The sequence below is a fragment of the Nothoprocta perdicaria genome, unplaced genomic scaffold (assembly GCF_003342845.1).
Source record: "Nothoprocta perdicaria isolate Ctin4 unplaced genomic scaffold, notPer1 scaffold_75, whole genome shotgun sequence".
Classification (NCBI taxonomy): domain Eukaryota; kingdom Metazoa; phylum Chordata; class Aves; order Tinamiformes; family Tinamidae; genus Nothoprocta; species Nothoprocta perdicaria.
In genome coordinates this window covers 596,633-611,735 of record NW_020456032.1, presented here as the reverse complement: position 1 = coordinate 611,735, position 15,103 = coordinate 596,633, and positions in this window count along the sequence as shown.

Sequence of the window (15,103 nt, the reverse complement as noted above, 5' to 3'; positions counted from 1 at the left end):
ATGGAAAATGTGACAGGTACCTAAGAGATGAAAACAAACAGTGCTATTTAGCAGATACACCAATCTTATTTTTGCCATCTCGGAAACAAACAGTCACACCGTTAAATAATTGTATATGTTTATTATGATGGTGATTACTATGCTGTACTTCYTACAGAGTGTCAAGGAGGAGRATACACAGGGTGAAAGCCAAGAAAYTGCAACAGAAGCGACAGGATCAAGATGCAACCCAAAATCCTCCTTCCTTTACTAAAGTTACTTCTGAAAAGGATAAGAGAGAGGAAAAGACATAAGAAGCACCAAACTATTCCAAATCACTCCCAAGAAACAAGACTTAATGCTCTCTCTGCAGCGTGCAGAGCAATGGGGACCTGCCAGTCTCAGCCTTACCGCTATTTAAAGAGCTCAGCATCTGTGCAGGGTGCCAGGTAACAGCCTTGCTGGGAAACATGCAAAGCCCTGTGCATTTGTCACATCAATATTTCCAGTATTTGCTTCCTTTCCTTCAACAGTGCTGCAGGGAAAACCTCCCTATAGGTCTGCAATCCTGCTAAATGAAAACATCAACTGACTGCAAACGAGGGCGCCTGTTCCCTCCCAGCCATGGGATCCAAAACACGGACACGAGAATCACCATCACCTGCACCACTAGCCAAGGGGTTTCCGAGCACGTTTCCTTTGATGGGAGAGCAGACAACGTTGATGCTGTTTATACCTCCTTCTCCAGCTCTTTTTTCACTGGGGAACTAAGGAATCACAGAAATTGCCGTATTACAGATACGGCCTCGCTGCCATGGACGGGCGACCTCCGTAAGCCAAGGTACTGCTTCCAAGTCACCTTTTTGGACCCAAAATGAGACAAGCAGGTCAAAACCAGGGGGCCTGTGAACACCCCCAGGAGCACGGTTATTTTTAAAGGGCAATTTGCAGGGATCTCACGCAAGGGGTGAATTCCTGCCTGTGAGACCTTGGGGCACTAGTGCCTCCTGGCTCCCTTGGTGGCTTCATTTCTCAGCGATTTCATCACTGCAGACTAATAGGAAAGTCATTCTCATTTAAACTAGCTATTATTTCAAACAGATCTGTAAATAAACAAGGACTAGAAGATGACTGCTTATAAAACAGTTATAAATACGCTAGGGGGGAAAAGCTCTTTAAATAAAGTACCATTGCATGTAAATTATTTAGTCTTGGAATAGTCTGTGTATTGTGCTGCAGCAGGGCGAGGAAAGGGGCGCCTTGGAGGACCCGGAGCTGCTTCCCCTCCCAGGGCAACGCGACGCCGGCAGAAACGCTCAGAGCAGCCGCAAGCTGCTCTCGGCAGCACCCAGGTGCTTCTGTCACCTGGGAAGAGCAGCGGCTCTGTCACCACGGCCCCAGCGGCCGCTCCGCTCGGCCCGTCCTTGGCCGGGATCCGCGCTGTCTTGTCTGACCTGCCCATCTTCCGACCTCTACACCAAAGCGCTTCTGATAATTCAGCACTAAGAACACGCGTACTAAATTATTCACCTCCAGGAGTTAAGCACAGGCCAAAGCCTTAAAAATAATTGAACTGTGGGTCAATACTGCAGTGCATTTGCAGAAGGGAACCATCTTTTTGCGACCTAAATAAATCAACAAAAATGACATTTATTAAAAGGATAAATTAAATTGCTTTAAAGCAGAATCAACATTTTAAAGCAGTTGTACATGACTGGCTCAAGAAAAATCAGCTGGGTTTTCCTCCACTTGAGTTTTGGTAAGTGCATGAGAAGTTTGCAGAGCTGCTGCTGGTCACTACAGGACCAGCGCAAAGCCACATGAGGAAGGAGCTGGAACAAGCCCATGATGCCAAAAGATGCTACAAAATCACGGATGRTGATGGGAACGTTCCCAAACTCCAAGCATCAAATACGACCCGAGTGCTAAATCTCCYTTCTGGTCTGAAACGGACGTTCAGCTTTTCTTCCACATGTCAGGAGGTGACACGATCAGAAGCAATGGATGTTTAGCTTCACGTTAGCCGCTATTTCGCTCAGAAAGGACATTTAAAAGTCAAGCCCGAAAGGACACGTGCTTAAATTGTCCAACTGCAACAAATTTCACTGAAACGCAGTGGATTCCATGAATGATTTAATGCTGATCTCGCTGCCTCTCCCCCACTCTTCTGCTGCAGATCGAGCGGTGACAAAAGTGCTAGGCCAAATTTCAGAGATCCTGCTTTAGCTGTCAGGCACCAATTAATTTTCCCTAACTACCGACCCCAGAAATATTGGTATTGATCAGCAGCAGCGGAGAAAAAAAAAAAAAAAAAAAAGAGAAAAAGAAAAAAAAAAAGGGAGTTTTGCTGCAGCCCTGCAAATGTGCTCTTGTTAATCAGAAATCCATATATCAAGCACACAAATTCCCACCGCACGCTCACCCCTTTTCTCACAGGGTGAAATATTTAAACCGACAAGAAGGGTAGGGGAAAAAATAAATAAAATAAAGAAATTCAATACAGTAGCCCTGCACAGGCTGCAGGAACTGGGAGAGAAATTGGCCTGCAGGCAAGAATGTAGGCAGCAGTTACTGTAGAAACCAAGCTCCTCGTTGCTTTTCTCTAAGCAAAAGAAAGACACAAAAGAGCTGGAAAACAGCGATCGATGGGAAGCAGCTTATAAAGCTGCTTGTCACATCTGCTGCAGGAAAACCAGACACTAATTCATTAAAACTGCTCATGTAATGCCTCTGGAATTTGAGGCTCCCCAGCCTGCGAATACAAAAGAAACTCCGCCTATGGAAACACTGCATTTTCGAGTATTTAGCATCTCCGTACACAAAGCCGCAGCCTGAGAGGCAGGTTGTGTGGTCTGGATCCTTAGGTTTTGCCCTAAACTATAAAAACAAATCCAAAGGCGTCTAAAAGATAACAGGTCCCTACCTCTGCCAAATCTCAAATGGTTGTTGCAAGCCCCCGTGGCACAGACATAGCTCTATAATACAACAGTTTCCTGTTAAAAAAAAAAAAAAAAAAGGCAGAAACAAAACACTTGCAACAAGATTGTCTTTTTAATAGCATCCATTCCTCCTTGCAGGTATCTGCCTTTAGTGCTGGTTTCCTATTCCCAAGTAAGCAAGTGCAAACTTTCACCGAGACACTGACGCTCGCTCCAAAAGCCCTTCTCCGGAGCAGAGGCCTCGTGGCCAGTGCTGAACCCAAGCAGCGTGGCTACGAGCCCTGCTTTGCACCAGGGCACCCAGGGACACCTGCCCGGCTCCCCAGCCCTGCTCTGGGGATGCAGAAGCTCACGTGGAACAGGCTAAGGGCAACACTGTTCACTGCAAAATAARGGCAACGGGCAAAGCAGATCGAACCGCTAAGAGGCACGTCGCTGAACGCGGAYGGCGCCTGGCATTTTGCTATTCACCGCAACTGAACGCGCAGGCGAGGCCGTGCTGTGACACACGCACTGAGGCACAGAGAGGCCCTTCTGCCTCAGCCCGTGGTGACTGCAGGAGCCAAGAGGCCGCATGCGGCCTCGGCGGAGGCCTGCGCCCCACGGCGGCTCCCAGAGCTGGCTCCTGCGCCCCACGAGACGCTTTAATGCTGAACCCGACCCACGGCGGCCTGGGGTGGGCTGCACAGCTGGGCATCCCCCTTAAACCTGCCTGTGTGCTCAAGGGAGAGGACAGACGTGTTTCAGTCTCCTCTCCCAAAGCTGCAGCCATCAATCACCACCTCCCACCTAAGGATGCTGATGTCCCAAGGCCGTCAATCGCTCGCTTCACTCTGGTGATGTCACTGGGCTGGTCATTCCAAGATTTTATATTGTATTCTGAGGGGAGTCTTTTACCCAGCCATACCCTGCAGGATGTCTAGATGGGTCTGGTTTCCTTTCCTTGCCCTGGTGTAGTCATGAGGCTCCTTGGAAACTTCCCATCCAAGGGCTGCTCTGCAGCATGGACCAGCTCACACATCATCATCATCATCATCATCATCATCATCATCATCATCATCATCATCATCATCCCTGTGCACGGACACTCAAGAACCACTCAGAACGACAAACTCTTTTTGATGCCGAGCTCTGCTCAGTGATGACCAGTGACAGGACAAGGGGCAATGGGTACAAGCTGAACCCCAGGCAGCTCCATCTCCACGTGAGGAAGAGCTTCTTCACTGTGAGGGTGCCYGAGCCYTGGCCCAGGCTGCCCAGGGAGSCTGGGGAGGCTCCTGCTCTGGAGATCTCCCCAATCCACCTGGATGTGACCGGGTGTCCCGTGCTCTGGGTGTCCCTGCTGGAGTAGGGGCTGGACCAGATGATCTCCAGGGGTCCCTTCCAACCTCAACCATTCTGTGATTCTATGATAAAGTGGCTCGAGACCAAAGAACAAAGATAAGCGAATGAGAGCAACGGACAACATGTTGTCTTTGGACCCCTCGAGATGCTCTCCTAAGTCTTCCCTCTCAGGGCATGCCCAGTTCCCCAGCACGAGGATATCTGAAGGGGGCAGCATGAAAAGTGTGAAAGGATAAAAACTAAGAAAAATAATGGGCACGCTGTAACACCATATATCACAATCACTGAAACCTGTCCAGGAATTAAAGGGTATAATAGGTATACATTAAACACAAATCTCCTTGTGGAACAGGCGTTAGCGATTGTTGCTGTACAGTGACAACACCGGGAAGCGCAGGGCAACGGCAGCGCTGCCTGCTGCGCACCCAGTCTGAGGGAGCCTAGGCAGAGCCCTGCCTGGCACAGGCTCCTCGGGGAGGGAGTGGCGCCTCCTCAGGGAAGGGCAGGCCGAGATTCCCGAACTCGGCTCAAACAGGAGCCCCGGGAAGGGCCGGGTGACGCGGGGCGGGTTCGGGGCACTGGCTGGCAGCTCTGCCCTGCTCCCAGGCAGCTCTGCTGCACGCCTGGCACCAGGGCCCACGGCTGCCTCCAGGGAAGGGGTTTGTCAACCAACCCAGCAGCAAACTACCCAGGACAAAACCTGAGAGTTTGGGGGGACTTTGGAGGGTTTTTACATTCTCTGCAAAAATTATTTCCATTTCGCTAATGTAGATACTCATGCTAGAAGCTACAGCACGAAAAAAACCTGTTTGCATAGTGGTAACGATGCCTTGAAGATCTCACAGCTGGACTGATGCAGAACCGAGCAGAGAAATGCTCTGCACCCCGTAACCGCTTCCATGAGGCGGCTCCGAAGCCCCGACCCRAAGGCCACAGGGCACGTGGGCAGCGCGGCCTTGGCGGCACAGCGGGGCCCGGGGCAGCCACAGCAGCGGTACACGCCGGAGCCGCAGCGAGAGCTGGCAGCCCCTGGGAGCGCCGGGACGGCTGCGCTCCCGAAACGCCAAAACAGCTTGGCGAGAGCGCGCTGGGGGACAGYGCGGTCATTTCATCAGCCCCTGCCCATCGAGTATTATCCCTGTTTTTAAAAACAGATTAAACAGATTTGTGACTTGGCTGAGCCGTTCTGGCTGGCAGCAGCGGGGCTGCGAACGCAGCGTGTTTCCCCCCAGCACTCAGCCCTTGCTCAAACCACTGGACCAGCTCTTCTCCTCCAGCCTTCTACAGGCCCCTCAAGGGGCACAACCAGGTGAAAAACTCCCATTTCTTCACTAAAACAGAGAYGATTCCTTTGGAGGCGCTGGAGTTTATCATGCCGGAGCAGCTGCTCTGGGAACAACAGCAACAACCAGCAGCTGAGGAGCTACCCAGCAAACTGCAAAACGTGCTCACAGGAATGATCCGAACCCATCCTTCACAACTGCCCACACCGACCTACAGGATCCGCATTTCACGAGCGGCTTTAGCATTTCAGAATGAAAACCTGGCTACCAAGCTGCACAYGAGACGTGCAGCCTTAAACACATTTAAATCTAGAGAGATAGACAGAACGAAGAGCTTGATGGTGTAAGTTATTCAGACCCCTCTTACTTGCAAGACTTTGATTTAATTATTTCCAAACAGAAACAAACAAACAAAAAAACAAACAAACAAAAACCATAATCTCCCCAAAACATCACTCATACTCATTTAAAGCTGGGAAAAAGAATGATGAAATATCTGTATTTCTAATCACTGAAGCTTAGCATAGAGGGAGGAAAAAAAGGCCAAAAACTTATACTATATAAGTGTTGGAAAAAAAAATCTGGAAAATAAAATTTAAAAAAATGATGAGCAGCAATAACAGCCAAAGGATTTCTTCCCAAGACCAGGAGCACCTGCCAAGCTATTGGAACTATTACGCCGCTTACACATGAACTTGTGCACGAAGGCAGCAGAACCTGCCCAGCTGGAGACACTGAAAAGGGAGAACCCACCTGCCCAGCGCATCGAGACCTTGCGCCACTTTTGCTTATCTGTTATTGCAGCTATTTTTAAGYAACTGTGCTGCAGCCTCATCCCATGCCATGGGTAATTAAAATGAAATCGCTTCCACTGACCAGAAAAAGCCTGGCAACTCATGGATTGCACCCCCAAGGAGAGGGAAACCTAAGCCGTACCCAGCCCGAGGTTCCCCAACGCTGAAACCATCACATCTTGAGAGAGGTTTAACTTCCAAGTCCAGACTTTTTCTAGCCTACTACATTTCCTAAAAACAGGAGATCTGCTCGTGAAGGTCATGGTAAGCAACTCCCTGTTTGGGTGCTCTGCGTGGGAGGCAGCAGGGAGGGAGGCCGAGCCCAGCAGGACCCTTGGAAACACCAACGCGGCGGCTCAACGTCGCTCACGCGCCCGTTCTGCCCGGCTAGAGCTTCACTGCTCGCTCTGGGGCGCGCTGCAAGGGGCAGCCCCGCTCTGCACACAAGTGCTTTTTTTGATAAAACACTATAAAACACTATATATATAAAACACTAAAACACTATAAAGACGCCTACGGCCTCCCATCTCCGTGCTCTAAGCTCTGCCTCCTCTTGGAGGCAGCTTGGAGCCAAAGCAGCTCCCAACGCCACACGCAGGCTCCGCTGCCTCTTCTACAGGCAAATGCATGCAATTAGCTAAGGCGATGTAATATTCTGAAACACTGGTGAAAAAGAAAGCTCCAACAATCAACTGCAAGGAGGTCCTTGTAGAGCTGCACAGAGGAACACACCGAACTGCTCCAACAATTTAACTTCTCTCCAGGAGCAAGAATTTGCGACGCTTTTACATAGAGATACATTTATAAGTATATAAAGAAATGCGCCTTACTCCCTCCAAAGCCAACTGAACTTTGCTCACTCGAGCTACCCTAGCTTAGCAGCCAAGTGTCATTTTGTCCTAAATGGGACAGAATAGTCATTAAAAAAAMTAATTCTTCAAATTGTCATTTCATATGAATTTTTAATCTGATTTTATCTCCTCACCTGCTGGACATTTCCYGTTTCAGAAGACCTTGACATTTGCTGTCATTACATTACTTCTGACATGCACGAACAGCAACAGCTAGAGACCTATGCACGTTCTGGCACAACAGGAACTGAGATTTTGAAAAAAGGATTGCATTTTTAAGAATAATTTCATCAGTCACGAGAGTGCTTCAAAATTCCCCTGCAGAATCCACTCTGACTTCAAAGCAGAATAAAATGCTAATACCAAAGTCCCATGCATAAGCTACTACTTAAAGAAGAAAAAARAAAMAAAAAAACTAAAACAATACTAATTTTGACAGTACTTAAATTACCCTGTTTCCATTTTGATTTGAAAAGTAACTTTGGTCTGAAAGATTTAGGTTTTCTGAGATACATACAGTAACGACATGCTCACCCCTAGCTATAGAAAAGTATCCGGTTCCCTTTTTCCCATATATGCATAAGACATTAAACTTCATTAACTACCAAATTGCCAATGGAAAAAATATATACATATATTTTTTAAATCTATATATTAGCATTGGAAATGCCAGCAAAAATGTATTTAGCACAATGCTTCAKGTGAGCCCTGGAGCACAGAAGGGCTGAGGTTCCGAGGGGCTCTGGAGACCTCCCCGTGTGACCACCCTGCTCGGCAGGGGCACCCGGAGCRGGTCGCCCAGGACGGGCCCGGGCAGCTTAGAATTAAAGTGATGCAAACCACAGAAATTGTGACAAACCCTGGTATTTATTTAGCTCCCACTTCCTTCGTTTTTTATTGAAATTATTTATGTGAGATGATCTTAGAAACATCTGGACTAGTAAAAGACTAAGTCAAAGCAAAAATGGGGAAGAAAGAGTAAAATATGAAGATCTCAGAGACATTTTAGCAGCTACAGAAGGCATACACACAGCCTTAGCCCGCTTCCAAATAACACAAACACTTCTCCAGTTTATGGCATATGAASCCAGAAAAAAATAAAAAAGATAACATATATTCTAGGCAATCTACAATATATCCTAGCAATCTACACAAAACTATTGTTTTTAAGATCTTTCCTACAAAAAATAAAAGAATCAACATTTTTCTACCTGCATACTACAAATGTACTATTAAATGCAAACTTCAAGATACAAATGTGTTCATCATGKTTGCAGAAAGAACCAGGAACTTTCACTGGATATTTTTAAACTATTGCTCCCCTAATCATCACCAGGAATCACATCCTGAAGATCTTGGAGCACTAATTAGTTCAGTTACTAAATTTTRTCTTCCAACCCGTTTTGCTCTCCCCAGAGAAAGCAAGAGGCGGTTCTCAGGAGCAGCGACACAAGAAGCAGAGCGGCGCTGCAAGGCCTGCAAGGGCAGCGGGCGGTGCAGGAGGCCGAGGCCCCGCGCGCGGCGGCTGCACGCACCAGCAGAGCTGCTCTGCGGGCGACGCGAGGCGAGCGCCTGCTGTCACGGAGCTATTAAAAACAGCACGAGCCCCGTTTTGTTTCATTGCCTTTCCTCTTGGAACGTGGCTCCACTGCGGACGCCTCTTCCTTCTTTTGCTAAGGCACCCTGATGTCATCTCCGGACGAGCTTTTCACCGGGGACGTCCGCTCCTTGCGGACGCGAGGTCTTAACAACCGCTCTGTTCTTCTGCCTGTGGAGCAGGAGGAAGGAGCCCAGGGACTTCCTGCCTTAGCTGTGGGACCTGCTAGTCCGCTCAATGAGCTGGTTCACTAACCTAGTTGGCAGCACCAACTAACCCGGCAAAATGCAATTCGGAGGAGGAAAGAGCAGTCTCTGAAGCTAGTGAGGAGACCTGTCTCATAAAGGCATCTCCTGGGTGCCAGGGGAAGGTTGTACCAAAAGGGTCAGGGGTCCAGGTATTAGAGAACAGGCGACATCTCCACCTTTTAACAGTGGAGAAGCTTTAGATGGGCTCAAATGCTCATAAAACTGCAACGCAGAATAGTGTGAAAACACTTTGTCAGCCTTAGGAATTTCTTCCCAGCTGGTAAACCAAAAAAGTGCATTTCTGCCTGGAGATCTGGCAGAAGACTAATCCCGGGCCTCCCTCACTCCCTCCTTCAAGGGACTGACTGCCAGGCGGACCAGCGAACTCACCTGACAAGAACCAGCCACTAAAGCTAATGCAGGGACGCAACAGGATGGTCCTTGGGCTCTAGCTCCCCATTAACTGGTTTTAACTGAGCCTGAAAAGCAAAGCGTTAGTTACAACCTGTCTTTGCTGCCTATCTTTGGCCTAAACCTGAAAACTGGAGCAACTCTTCACATTTTATTAAAGCTGTACTATAATACAAGTCCAGTGTGAAGATAAAAAAATAAACTCCTATTAAAAACAGGAATGATACAAAAGCTGCCTTGAATTACTGCAGATGGATTAAATGCTTGAGAAGCAGGTTTTGCTGCACTTAACCTCAGAAACAAAAGCTCCCCACGGCAGCATGTCCCGTCGCTCAACGCAGAGCCTCAGCAAAAAGCTGCATTTGAGACAATAATCTACAGAAAGCAGCCCACCAGCACCAACACGCTGGCCGGGGCGCGCAGAAGTGATCAGAGCCGATCCATTAAGAGCTCCCCAAGTCCAATTTGCTTTGGGTGCAGGCCTGACCCTACTCGGGTCGTTATAAAACGGGCAGCAAAGGTGCTTTATATTCACATGTACGTTCAGCTGTTATTTCTTGGTGCTCCCCAGGCTGCCAGGCCGGGTCAGCACTCGCTCCGACGTCCAGGACCAGGASCCAGGGCACAAACTTTGGGCAACTAAAGGCTGGTGGCAGCGTGTGAGCTGGAGGTAGGAACAAAAAGTGACTTTTAAGGCTCATAAAAGGCCTCTGGACTATGTGCTTACCGTCATTTATCTACAGGGAGATGACAAGGGATACGGGGAAAAAAAAAAAACTCATTTCACAGATATTAAACACAATGGTAAAAAAATAGAGCTACAGAGAGAGCGGGCAGCACAGCTACCTAGTGAATATAGAGCAAGTCCCAGTGGATTAAATGTAAGGTCATTTTACCTCTCCATTTCAAGTTAGAAATAATCAGCCCGGTCTCCACAGGTTCAGGCAGCTCAGGAGGCACCAGCACTGCATCCTGAAAGCACCAGCATGGAACAGAGGTGATGCTGGACACGGTCACACAAGAAAAAAATAAAATAAAATACAGACTCAGCAGCAACAGCAGGAAAGAAAGTAAGAGAAAGGAAACACAAAAGGCTCATTGCTCGGGGGCAGGGGGAGGAACCTCTCCAAAATAATCAGCTTTGAACACAAACCAAGTAATTCACAGGGCAGGCTGAAGAGGGGGCATGTGCTGGTCATATGTTSAGCGTATGTTGCTGGCGCCCAGCGCCAGGACGTTCCATGTGGTAAGGGCTCAAACGTCCCGTCGGGACTGCGCTGCGCGGGGCCGCGGGCAGCCCCGGGACAGCCACGCCGGCACGGCCGCCCCAGCGCTCGCTCTGGCTCGCAGGTTATTTCGCTGGGCTCCAAACAACGCTTTGCTTCACACCTGCTCACATAAAGCCATTTACTCAGTCCAACTGGCGATGCTCAGAGGCAACTTTAAAGCTGTAGGCCCAGTTTAGGCATGATTATAGGAAAGGACTACGGGTGTGTGTGTGKGGGGGTGATGCTCAGAGCAGCAGCCTGCGTGGCCACACGCTGGGGATGACACAGACATGCGCCYGCGCCTCGGGACAGCAGCACCCCCGGCCTCCTTGCAGCTCCACAGTACAGCTCCACGCCGCCTGACGCAGCGCGGGGGCCGGGTGACAGCTCCATGCTTCCCTGCAGTCCTCGGGTGCAAACCCACAACTGGCAACGACCGCTTCGAGGGCAGCTCCTGTCCCCACTCCGCACAGGGAAGGTCCCCGCCTCGCCACCACCCAGCAGTTTCTGACCGTGTCAGCTCTTTCTGCGTTCACACCAGGGGCTAGGATTAGATCTGCACACCTGCTTTCAAATGCCCATCCTTTAGCATTTCAGTTTTACGTGCCCTGGAGGGATTTCTCTATCCTTTGTATTTTTATATTAAATCCTTACCCGGACAAGTCAAATCCTGTCTCCGCTCTACACCTTCAAGAGGGTTATTCTAAGGAGATAAAAGACGGTGGGAGCCGTCACCATCCAAGTATCTAAGGACCCTTCCTATTTAGCAATAAGCCTCCCACAGCCAGCCAAGGACTTCACCAGGCYAGCCTCTCGCTCCCACTGTTCAGTTGCTGCCCAGATGTTCTCCATCCAGCAGATTGTTTTACCCCAAGTACCCCTCTAAAACACAGTGCAGTCATAGATGTTCTCCTCACGGAWTCCCTTGTGGACAGCTTGACCAAGCAGCTACTACAACGCAGAGGGGCAGCATCGTTGGCCCATGCAGCAGCCAGGGCTTCCTCAGGCAGAGCCCAGGGACYGCGGGCTGAAACGCAGCATCACTGCGAGAGGCTCCCACCCCGCTCAGCCCCAACCATCAACCCCAAAACACTCGGCCCTTCCAGATAAGGGACCTAACTGGAAGAACAAGAAAACTACCCGATCCTGCTCACAGCAACTGTTTTCTGGAGGACAAAAATTTGCAGCCACAATCGCTTGCCTTGGAAAGGCGGCAGATGAACCGGTACTCATGTTTCTGTGCAGAAGAGTAGGAATGAGAGTAAATATTACGAAATCTATATTTTTGTCCACAAAACCTGCTACCTTCTTGCCAGCAACCTGCCACAATAAAAAATGAGCAGCTCATTTCTACACTACCCTCTCCCAACCTCATCTCCACAACCGCAGGTTTTTCCTGGATTTCAAAAATTTTAGAAACAAAATCATACTAACCTTAACCTTGCACTTAATTTTGATTAAATAACAAAGCTGAGTCCACTGAAACATCTTCTGCAGTCTCCTCTCCCTGCTCACACCCTCCATATCATCTAATTAAATAAACAGAAGTAATGACACTCTTGCACTATTGTTATTTGCTTTCTACTTAACTGCATTTTCAAGGTGATATTTGATTATTTTATGTCACTCTTCTCCACTACCACACAGCTAACACAGAGGACGGGCAAACCGATTTGCTAAAACAGACACACATGACTAATATTTTCCTCATCTGTTACTAAGCCAGAGCAACTTTACAACACTAATCCTAAAAACTTAAAATTTATTAGAAGACAATTTTACTTTATCCTGCCAGCTGTGAGTCGAGGTGCCTGCATCCGTGTGCCTTTGCTGCTGCTGTTTATGCATGGTTTGCATTCACAGTACCTAAAAAGAGAGTTTGGGCTGCCTCTTTCCTTAAAAGGCTTAAAGCCACTCATTTTGGCGACAGCCGAGATAACAGTGAACAACCTCACCTAGCAGCCTGGGTGCTCACTAGCCCGCAGCAGACCCAGCTTATTTATAGCTGGGCAGTGASCTGGGCTTAGTGATCTCTTCCAGGCTCAACAATCTTTCAAGCTCAGAATAACCACACCATAAAGCAAGCAGGGTTATTTCACTACTGACAGAAAAGTAAACATTTGTGTACTAGGGTGTGTTTGCASAGCACTGCTCTGGGCTGCAGCAGGCACTGAAAAGCTATTCACACTAGGCCAAAATTCATGAAGGGAATTTAAAATTCATTCCAAAAGGAATTTATGACCGAGATGTTAAGTTATTTCTTTAAAAACCTGAAGACAGGTGGGAAGATCTCAGTTCTTTTCCCAGGTGGGAATGAGTTTCCCCATTTCATCTTTGGGTGAGTTGCTCTTATTGATCACTACATTGGGGGAAAGGCGGAAAAATAAAAGAGGAGGGATATGAAAAACCGAAGTGCCGAAAGGAACGTGGAAAGGAGGCAGCTTTGTATCGCTTACTGGAGGAAGTTATTTTGTCTTGCCAGGCACATCAGCACTGCTACGCGGTGCTGGAATTTGCTGATAATACAGCCTGGGCACATTTCTCAGCCTTCTGGCCAGAGTAAGCGGTACCAGGAAAAGGTTTTAAAAACAAAGGCTTGAATTTCATTTCAAGAGGATAAACAACTGAAGCTCTGCTGTGGTTTTTACCTATTGCATCTCTTTCCTGTGTTGCTAAACGTGCCTCTCACTCGATCATTTYAACTGACACACGCGCTGTGGTTTGCAGTGCAGAGTGTTTGTAGCTATTATCAATATCTAGAAACCTGAATGAATAATATTTCCATCGACCACAAACGGTGCAGACCACCCCGAACTCCAAACCCTGCACTCGTTTGTGAGCACTCCTAGCAAAGGGCAATCACTTGAGCATTCACCCTTCAGCTGCAAGGCGGCTGCCAGGGAAAAGGCAGGAGAGCTGCTGATAGTATCACTGGGAGCCGGAGCGTACGAGGATGGATTTCATCATCCCATGAGAATCCTATTGCCCAATCCAGTCATTTTAATGGAGTTACTTAAGAACAGATTGCAAACTCCCAGTAAGAGGTGTTTTCATACCATTTGAACAGCAAACAGAAACAGGTTTGTGGCCCCTATATACTATGAAATGCTAGTAAAAGATAATATATTTAGTAAGATGTAAAGGCAAACAGGACAACCTAAACCAGAGCACCCTACTGAAAAGACTAACTCRGATCCCCTCAACACACACGCACTGAGAGGCTTCAACCGGCAACTCCCCCAGGACAAAAGCAGATCCACCACGAGCGCGTGGGGCAGGTGAGGTTGAATCGCCAGCACAAAACTGCCGTGCTCCTGGGGCCGAGGGAACGCAGCACCTCACCCCCCTTCGCGGCTCCTTTGCTCACCTCCTGCTTCAACATTCGCACCAGCGCACGTTCTACACAGGCTGTCGACAGATGCCAATTCATGTAACTCACTCCTGCAAACTCCTGCTGGCATCCAAGCCACTGAACACTGCACTGGGAATACAAGACATTTTTCGCCGTGATACGATTCTCCTCTAATTTTTCGTTTGTTTTTTTCTTCTTAAGCTGTTTCACCACATCCCTGTGCAGGCACTCCCAGAGTGAGAGCGAGGAGATGGTCACAACAGAGCAGGGAGCAAATGCACAGGCTGCTTTCAACTCTTCTACCTAGGTACTTTTGGAAAACAGGATCGACAAAATTTATTTCTCAGTCATTAATAAAATTAGCTTAAGTCTGGTTTTACTACCCTGGACAAAGAAGAAGGAAGAAGTTCTCAAATGACAACTTTGCTTTTGAGAGAGATGGCTATGCCCCTACCAAGCAGACCTTAAACTGAAACTCAAAAGATGAGAAAATCCTCAACATTTACTATCTTCTCCAGCAAATCTGCACTTTTTTTTGTATCAAAATGCAATGGATAGACGAGGCATGCATAGAAAACAGAGAGGTTATAGAGGTTAGTTAGCACAGGGAGCACCATATACTTGAGCTCATTATCTTAGAGTATCAGACACCATGTGTTAGAACTACGAGATGGCCCACGGGGAAGGAACTTGTGCCCTTGTTTCCCTGGTGCTTTTCCCTATGTATTAAAATTCATGCAGAGCTTCAAGAAAAAAAAGAAGCCAGAAAGTCGGTGCTACCCAGCATAGGAATCGATGACTAACAGGCCTGGAGGAGAAAAAGGGGAGWCCGGTGAAGCACAGAACGGGCGGTCGGGCTGCGGGGGCGTCACTGGCCCTCTCAGCGCTCGAGAAACGTGGCCCTGAGGCACTCGGGGACACGGCTTAGCAGGAGGGYGTTGAAGGGTTTATGGTTGGACTCCATGATCTTGAAGGTCTTCTCCAACCATAATGGTTCTATGATTACATTTCAAGTGAATCTTTGTAAAATTCACAGT